The following is a 9,686-nucleotide window of genomic DNA, read 5'->3' as shown; positions in this document are numbered from 1 at the left end:
AAAGGTACAATAGATACTGTGAAAGGGAAAGAAACTGCTCAAAAGGAAAGAATACTGGGTGAGGGCAAGAAGGAAGGGGTATGTGTATGTGCACACACCACTAACAAGGTACCTAAGATAACTGTACTACTAATCTCTCTTATTTTGTGAGCAGTTTGTGCTTATATTGTTTGATCAATTTTGCATGCCTATATCTGGTAATCTGAGCAAATACTTTGAAGATAACAATATGCAATGTTAATTTCCTATCATCTCTGTATTGGTTTTAGTATTTTAATTTGTCTTTTTTAAAAATAGGTCACCTGTCTTGCCTCTTCGAGGTGTAATTGTAGCACTTGGGAGGCTGAGGCAGGAGGATCCCTGCAAGTTCGAGACCTGTCTGGGCTACAAAGTGAGCTCAAGGCCAGCCTGAGCTGCGTAGTGGACCTTGTCTCAAAACAGACATAACGAACACTGACGAAAGGTAGATTTGCAGGGGTATCCACCCACCCAAACCTCCGGGGAAACCCTGCCCCCAAACTCGAGGAACCCTGGCAGGGGCTGGCCAGGGACAGTGACCAAGGGAGGCCCTCTGCACTCTCCTGCAAAGGGCCGGTCTACCTGCTTCGCGTGCTTTCCAGCCTCTTCTGCTTTGTCCCAGGCACCTTGCTCTCCGGAGCCTCTGGCCCTTCTTGTGCTCCCTTTTACCCCAGCTTTTTCCTGTAAGCGCCTTAGCTTCCAGTTCCATTAACGCAGAAGCAAGGACCTTAGAAGCTGGTGACAGGTCATGGCATCCGCCAATTAAAAGCTGGAAGGAAGCTCATGGCTCCTCTGCTGCTGTGGTGGCACCAGCCCTGGGCTTGGGTCCTCAGGTCAGAGCAAGGGGGCCACATTTGCACTGTGCATGCACATGCGTCTGCTGTCCGTGACCCCGGCACCACTGAGCCTCCCAACCCCACCGAGGTGCAGAGCCCTCAAAACCCCTCCCAAATTCACAGAAATGTAGCCCCTGGCCAGGACAGGGTACAAAGGGCCCTTGGTCTTGGACCCAAGCCCCCTCCAGAGGCCTCAGTTTCCTCCTGGCTTCTTCCTGCTCCCCCTTCTGAACATGACTGGGGGAGGGCAGAGCGATGACCCCCGATGCCCCCGATCCGCTCACACTGAGGGTGTGTGCTCTGGCCACAGCCAGGGCAGTGGCTGACACCAGAGTTACCACTACAGTAACACAGCACTTGCCACAACAGCCAAGGTCACTGCTTTGGCTCCCGTGTCCCAGGTTTGTGCACTGGAAACTGGATCCCCAACATGACAATGTTGGGAGGGGCCCATTAGGCAGCAAGAGGTGACAGGCCCTGCCCTGCACTGGAAGCAGGGAAGACAAGTCTCTTGTCCTCACTGATTCCAGCAAACCCCAGCACCAGGTCCTGTGGAAAGCCATATGTAACAGGTGCTTTGGAGCTGTCCTCAGCGCCCCCCCCCCCTCTGATCACAGTCCCACTGGGTCAGCAGGTGACACCATCCCCATACACATGCCAGGGCAGCTGTGGACAGCAGAAGGACAGGCCCCTCTCCTCAGTGGCCCAGATGGACTTGGGGATGCAGAGGGCAACTGGGGCCAAGGTTGGGGGGCAGGATGACCCCCAGAGAGGCTAGGGCATCTTTTCATCCGGGCACATCATTTGACCTTTGGCCACACCAAGCTCTTGCTGGGACCTGACCTGAGGCACAGTCCCCTCCCTCAGAAGAACCTGTGTCACCACTGCTGGGACAAAGGTCCCTGGGCTAGGAAGGAGGCTGGTTGAGACTTGGGGAAAATAAGCACTGGGGTGGTGGCAGTGAAGGGACCTTAGAGGGTTGTAATGCCATCTGACCCGATCTGCATGCGTTGAAGTGTGAGACCCTGAGGTTGGGAGGAGGGGCAGGCACAAGTATCCACAGCAACAGGGTGACAGCAAGAGAGAAGCCAGGGTCCCACAGCAGAGCCTGTGGCTCCTGGCAGAGGACATGGCTGCTAGAGGCCAAGGTGACCAGGAAGAAAGACGGGGTCAGCAGGGCCAGGGCCACCAGCCAGCTAGGCAAGAGGGTTGGCAAGGCTTTGGTCACTGTGTCCTCTTGAAGGTTGTTGGGGAGGGAGGAGCCTATCTGGATGGGAGGATGGACAGAAGGTGGGACGACTACTGTGCACAAACGTGGGCAGAGCCTTGTGCACGTGTGTGCAGACCGTGTGGACACTGGGGCGGCGTGCACAGGGAGACCACACAACTGCCATCAAGAGTGGGAGGACCTGCTGGACGCGGGAGGAAGCACCCACACCCACAAGGCCAGAGCAGGAGGCAGCCAGAAGCCCCCAAATCCTGGTCCTGCCCTTCTGCCACCTGGCTGCGGGAGGCCAGGGCGCACCCGGCCACATGCCCTTCTGCAGCACGGGGTGCGCCAGGGCCATCTGCTACAGTGCCACCCTGCACAGCACTGGTCTCTGTAGGCTGGTGGAGCTGCCACTGAAGACACAAACAGGACAACAGGACGAAAGGAGGTGGAGGAAGAATGTGGTGACACATGCCTGAAATCTCAGCACCTGGGAGGCTGATGCAGGAGGATTGAGAGTTCAAGGCCAACCTGGGCAACTCAGCGCTTTGGTGTGAGACGGTGCCTCAAAATAAAAAGTTAAAAAAGGGCCAAGGATGTGGCTCAGTGTGAAGGCCTTGGGTTCAGTCCCCAGTACAAAAAAGGGGGGGCAGCCCACTCCCGCTCGGGTCTCCCTCCTGTCCCTATCCCGGCTCCCGGACAGGAGCTTTCTTTACCCAATAAATACATTCTGCTCTTAAAAAGAAAAGAAAAAAGAAAAAAGAAAAAAAAAAAAAAAAAGACTTCGCCAATCCAGGAAGCCACACACAGGCCCCGCTAAGGGGAGCCGGGCAGGGCCGAAGCCCGGCGGCGTTCGCTCCCCACGCCTACTCCCTGCACCTGCCACCGCGAGTCCTCCGCCGCAGACTTGGGGAAGCGCCCGGGAGAGGGGTGTCCTCAGCTGTCCTCGGTGTCCTCAGTGAGGACCCGCCCGAGGTGGGGCCCGCCCTGCCCCTCCACCCAGCAGTCGCGCCCGCGGGCTCCGGGGTCGGGGCGGGCCGCGTCGCACAGCCCAGCGCGTCGGGTGCGGGGGAAACAGCTGCCTTGCACCGAAGCGAGTCGGAGGGGAAACTGAGGCCGCGCCCTCGGCTGCGGGTCGCCCTGCGCAGACGAGGGTCACTGGAGCTGCGGCGCACGCGTGCGCGTGTCCCCGCGACGTCGCAGTTGCTGCCCGCGTGCGGCGGGCGGACGCCGAAGTTCCCGATCGCGGTGCGCGGGCGACACCGCCCTCTGGCGGCCGGGGGCAGCGGGAGTCGGCAGGGGCGCTGCGCGAGTTCCCCACCGCAACCCGCCGGTCCTCGCGGCAGGTCTGGTGCCCCCCGGGAGCGGTCCCCGAGGACCCCGCCTGCAGTGCCTCCCGGTCTGGCCCAGATGGAGACACTGAGACTCAAGGTCCCCCACACCCCAGGACCCTCGGACCTGCAGAGGACACCCAGGGTCTCCAAGGAGCCCGTCCTTGTTCACCTCTGGGGATCCCAGTGCCTTCCCTAAGGGTCCCTGTGGAGAGGGCCCGGGCTTTCTTGGGAAGGGAGAAGGGAGGGCTTGGCCCAAGGAGGGGTGACAAGGCGACTTGCCCCAGCTTGGGGACTGTTGGGAGTCCTGTGAGGTGGAGATCCTCGTCTATGATCCCAGCACTCAGGAGGCTGAGGCAGGAGGATCACACATTCTAGCCCAGCCAGAACAACACAGCAAGACTCTGTCAAAAATAAACAAAAAGATAGCTGGATAGATAATGCTGGCCTGTAGTGGGGAGGCTCTTAGGCTGTTGGGCTGTTATGCCAGTGACATCTGAGGGACAAATGAGATGCCCACAGGTGTACTGGGCACCTGCTGCCATGTAACAAGCACCCTGCATGCTGGCTCAGAGCAGCCAACGTTCCCATATCTCAGCACCCCTGGACTCACCAGGTGGCCCTCAGCCTCCTGGGTGCTGGCCGGGGTCACTTACGCAGCTGGGTTATCTGCGGGCTGGGGAGGGGGCACAGTGGCCAGTGGCTTCATCCACCAGATGCCTGGATGTTGGTGCTGGCCAGGAGCACTGCCACCAGCAGGACCCAAGTCCCAGGGAGTCGGCTCCCTTCGCTGCCTTCCCATCAGGTTGATGTGGGCACCCTTGCCTGGCAGTCAAGCTCTGCTGCAGCCCAAGGCTGGCACCAGTTACTAAGACAGATGGCCTAGCCATGAGTCACTTGGGTCATAGGGCAGCCTTGGTGGGGACAGAAGGCCCAGAAGGGGGTTTGCCACCAGCTATGGAAGTGGAGCACAGGCTGCCAACCACAGAACCTTCCAGGGCTGGATCAAACAAGCAGGGCTTGGACAAGGAGCATGGATTTTCTCCAAGGACAGTGTGACACCTGAGGGACACCATGACCAGGCTAAGGAATACCCGGCTCCTGGCGTGTGGGAGTTCTGCTGCAGGTATCCAGCACTGGTAGGTGAGCGGCACAGACAGACCTACCCTCAGGCTGGGGTATGGCCTGCAAATTGGCAAAGCACTGTGGCAAGCAGGCGTGGAAGAGCAGGGCTGTCTTCCCAGCTCTTGGGAGGCTGAGGGAGGAGGATGTCGAGCTGGAGGCCAATCTGGGGAGCATGACTCTGAGGGCAGGCTGGACTTAGACCCTGCCTTGAAAGTGAAAACAAAAAGACACTAGTGGAAGCTGAGGGAAGTAAAGGCAGCCTGAGGGGGAGATAGAGCTGTCAGAGAAAGAGAAAAGGCAGGAGGGCACCTGGAAGAGAGCATGTGCGGTCTTGGGATGGGCAAAGAACACTTAGGCACAGTACCATGATCATTGTCCCCAAAGAAAGTGACTAAGAAATGGGACTTTTCAAAAGATACCACTGAGGCCAGGCATAGTGGTACACACTTGTAATACCAGCATTTAGGAGGCTGAGGCAGGAGGATCACTGTAAGTCTGAGTTCAGCCTGGGCTACAAAGTGAGCTCAAGGCCAGCCTGAGCTGCATAGTGAGACTCTCTCTCTGTCTGTCTGTCTGTCTGTCTGTCTGTTTGTCTGTCTTTTTTTAGGGAAGGGTCTATACGGTGTTCAGGGTCTCACTACTAGATCTGACTTGTAGTGATTCTCCTGTTCACATCCTCCTAAGTGCTGGGATTACGGGCATGTGCCACCACACCCAGTCTTAATTGCTGTCTCAGTGCGCCCCGGGGGTGGTGGCGGCAGGCCAGGCCCAGGGATTGACCCCCCGCCCGCACTTAGTGAGACCCATCGCTCCATCTGCCAAGAAGGCAAAAGCCTGGGACAGAAGCTTAACCTGGGACTACTGGCAGGTGGGTGCGAGCGCGTGTGAAAGTGTCCTGTGTCACTGGTTCCTAAGGAAACTTGAGTGAAGGTCACACAACACGTCAGCAGACAGCGGTCAGAGTGCCCAAAATGCCAGACAGGTGGCCCAGCTGTGGACAAGGGGCGAAGCACCTGGAACATTCATAGGCCATGTTGGAATACGGAACGAAAGAAGACTTCCAAACAGTTTTGCTCGGTTTGTTCGTCCTTTTGAGAGTTTTGCTCCGCAGTTCAGGCCGACCGTGCACTTACTTTGTATCCCAGGCTGGTCTCAATTCCGAACAAGCCTCCTGCTTCAGCCTTGCCACCACAACTAGTTTCGGTGGCTGGCATGGCACGCCCAGGGTTCTGTGAGCTGCACAGCATGCGGTACCAGGGATTGAATCCGGATTCGGGTGCTTGCCAGGCAGGGACTTAGGCCGCTGAGCTATGTCCCCAGCCTTTGCTATATTTGTGAGGCAAGTTCTTGCTATGGGGCTGGGGAGACAGCTCGGCAGCATAAGTGCCTCACTAGTAAATACAAGGTCCCGAATTCTGTTCCTCGTACCTACAAAAAAAAAATTCTTACTATGTGACCCACCACACCCAGACACTTTATTTTTCTCCTCCTCTCCTCATCCTTCCTTTGTGTGTGTGTGTGTGTGTGTGTGTGTGTGTGTGTGTGTGTGTGTTTTGAGACAGGGTCTCCTTATGTGGTCCATGCTGGCCTTGAACTCACTGTGTAGTCCAAGTTGGCCTCAAACTCACGGTGATCGTCCTGCCTCAGCCTCACAAGTGCAAGGATGTGCCCCCTATACCTGGTAGGATTTGACAATTTCTTGAATTTACATGGGACCCAGAGAGTGTACTGTGAGGTGTTACCCAGAAAAAATGGAAGCGTATTTTCTACACAAAAACTTGTATATGAATGTTTGTGACAGTGTTGCTCATGGTGGCCCCCAAAGTGGAAGCTAATGGCTCCACACCATTGACTGAGCAGGTGGAGAGGTCGTGGTGTCCTGTGCCGTGGAAGACACAGGCCCCAAACGTTAGCTGATCAGGGACAGCACGTTATGCAGCGATGTTCACATGAAGTACACAGAAAAGCCGAACCTAAAGCACATCAGGCCGGGCAGGGGGCACACCCCTGTAATCAACACCCTCGGGAGGCTGAGGCAGGAGGATCTCTGTGAGTTCAAGGCCAGCCTGTCTCAAAAAAGCAAAGAACAACAAAAAGGATCGATGCAGGAGTGCTGTAATCAAGGATCCAAGGATGAGATACATTCCGTAAGCCTGAACTCACTTCAAGTTTCACAGCTCTGGAAAGGGGCCTGAGTTCAATCCCCGGTTCTGCAAAAAAAAACAACAACAACAACAAAAAAAAAAAACAAATCCTGGAGGAGAGCTAGGAAGGTCCTCACAGAATGGCTGCATGGTAGTGCACACCAAGGACCCCAGCACTCTGGAGGCTGAAGCAGGAGGACCGCCATGAGTGGGAGGCCAGCCTGGGTACAGAGTGAAAAGCCTGAGTGAGGGAGGGCTGCGCGGCACGGCCGTTCGTCGCTGAACTGGGAAGGGAGGGAGCCAGGCAAGCCTTGCGGGGCTGCGGGCACCTGCCATCTCCTGGGGCACCAGCTCCCGAGGACCAGCGGGGTGCTTATCGAAAGCCCTTGATGGGGAGTCTGGGTCTGAATGTTTGCAAACCAGGGGTTCAGCTGACTCGGCTAACAAGCGCCTGGCCCGGGGGACATGGGCCCAGCTGCGGGGTGAGGGGCAGTTGGGTGGGCACCAGGGGGAAGGAGGGGAGGGTGACAGGGTACGGCCTGAGTACAGACTGCTAAATTGTCATGGCCTAGTCCAACAGGGCTGAACCCCAGAACAACAGCTCGTCTTCCAGGGACCACTTCCTCCTCCCTCCCCACTCCAGCCCCGGCTGGCTCCGGCTTCCTCTGACCTCTGCTGCCCACACAGGAGCCTCCACACAGTGTCTTGGTGTCACTGATCCTGGCCTCAGACTCCGCCCTCTAAAGGCTCGGGCTGAGGCCCCAGGAAGAGGGGCTGCCACCTCCCTGCCCTCGGCCCTCTTCCTGTCTGCGCAGCTACTAAAGCCTCCCCCCCCCTTATGTCTGCTTTGCTGCACACCGCAAACGCTCCAGTCACATCTGACGGGGGACAGGAGTCACAGCCCCAGGGCCACATATCTGGCAGACGAGCCCCCAGGCTCCAAACAAGACTGGGAAGACCGCAGCTGAGGGCTCCGTCAGGGGCCTTCTGGACCCTCAGCTCCCCGCCTCCCGGTCTCCCAGCACACGCGGCCGGCGCAGCCCTTACCCTTGGCACCAAGTCCCAGGGGGCTCGTTAGGAGAGATGCCTAAGCCTAGCTCCTTGGGAGGCTGAGGCAGGCAGCTCACAGGTTGGAGGCCAGCTCTTCCTCCCTTCCTTCCTTCCTTCCTCTTGCTCTGTTTCTCCCTCCTTTTATTTTTATTTATTGATTTTTTTTTTTTTTTGAGACAGGATCTTGCTACGTAATTCAGGTTGGTCTTGAACTCACTGTGTAGTCCAGACTGGCCTTGAACCATCTGAAAACAAAAAAGCTGGGAGCGTGGACCAGGGATACAGGAACCTGCCTAGCGTGCGCAGGCCTTAGATTCAATCCCCAGTACGGCAAAAGGAAAAGGACATTTTTATTCTATGATGAATTGCTATAAAAGCAAGCATTTTAATGTTACATATTCAAAAGTTTCTTGCCAGGGAGGTAGCTCAACAGGCTTAAGTGCCTGCCTGGCAAGCACAAGGTCCTGAGTTCAATCCTCCTTACCAAAAAAAAAAAAAGCTTTCTTCATTCTATAGTCCTATTTTTTCTTCTTCTTCTTCTTCTTCTTCTTCTTCTTCTTCTTCTTCTTCTTCTTCTTCTTCTTCTTCTTCTTCTTCTTCTTCTTCTTTCTTTTTTTTTTGCAGTACCACAGTTTGAACTCAGGACTCTGCACTTGCCAGGCAAGCACTTATTCTACTGAGCTATCTCCCCAGCCCTTTTCTTCTGATTTTTGATGAAAGCAAAACACTTAGTGACCATTAAAAGTCCGTGGCCCCAGAGTGGTGGCAACAGTGGTGGTGGGGCTGGAGAGATGGCTCAGTGGTCTAAAGCACCTACTCAGAACAAGCTTAGCTAAAGCACAGGGACCGCGGTTCAATCCCCCAGCACCACATGCCAGCCAGCCCCGCCCCCTGGTGGGCTGAGCTGGCCACACACACGCACACACACATAAATAAAATAAATAAATTTAAAAAAAAAAAAAAAAAACAAAACAGTGGTGGTGGATGCACATCCTGGGGCCTTGCTCCTTTTCTGGGTTCATCCTGGAGGAGGAGTCTAGCTGGTTTCCAGCTTGTGTTTATGGGGCTGAGCTCAAACCCAGCGCCTCCCACACACTGGGCAAGCTCTGCCCTGAACCCCGCGAAGCCCCGATGCTGGCCCCCACCCTGCCCACCGCCACCCCTGTGAGGAGAGGTGCAACAGCAGTTTCAGGACATGCCCTCAGCCCTCCCGGGCTGGTGCCGCATGTGACTTCAAAGGCCGAGGCAGCGTCCAGAGTCCCGCCCCAAGGTGGCTCCCGGCCCAGCAGCCTGACCTGTTTGCCACCACCCTCTGTATGTCAGACCCTGGGGCCACGGCCCTGCAGGAGCAGCCAGCCCTGGGCAGAGGGGCATGGTGCCGGCGCCACCTGCTCCAGACACTCCCGGCCTCAACAACGCCAGCGTCCCCTCTCTCCTTCCCTCCCTCCTTTTCCTCCTTTCTTTTTTCCTTCCTTCCCTTTTCCTTCTCTACCCTCCTTTCCTTATGCTAGGGATTGAATTGGGGACCTCTGGAATGCTAGGCAAGTGCTAATGCCACTGAACTGTGTGCCTAGCTTTTTAAAATTGTTTTAATTAAAAAAAAAAATCTCTTATTTATTTGTTTGGTACAGGTGGGATTACAGGGCTGTGCTACCATGCCCAGTTTTAGACCTTTTTAACTTTTTTTTTTTTTTTTTTTTTGAGGCAGGGTCTTACTATGCAATTTAGGCTGGCTTTGAATTTAATTTATAGTCCAGGCTGGTCTTGAACGCACAAGGATCTTTGTGCCTTAGCCTCTCAAGTCCTTATAGGCATGCACCACCACACCTAGCCCTTTTTAATTTTTTATTTTGAGGTTGTCCTGCTAAATTCCCCAGACTGACTTTGAACTGTGATCTTCCTGCCTCCGTCTCCCAAGTCCTTGGGTTAACAAGTCCCAGAACTCCTGAGGTTCAGATGAGCGGTGCCCACA

This window comes from Octodon degus, unplaced genomic scaffold (assembly GCF_000260255.1).
Source record: "Octodon degus isolate 3935 unplaced genomic scaffold, OctDeg1.0 scaffold00226, whole genome shotgun sequence".
Classification (NCBI taxonomy): domain Eukaryota; kingdom Metazoa; phylum Chordata; class Mammalia; order Rodentia; family Octodontidae; genus Octodon; species Octodon degus.
Note: the sequence above shows the minus strand (reverse complement) of the source record.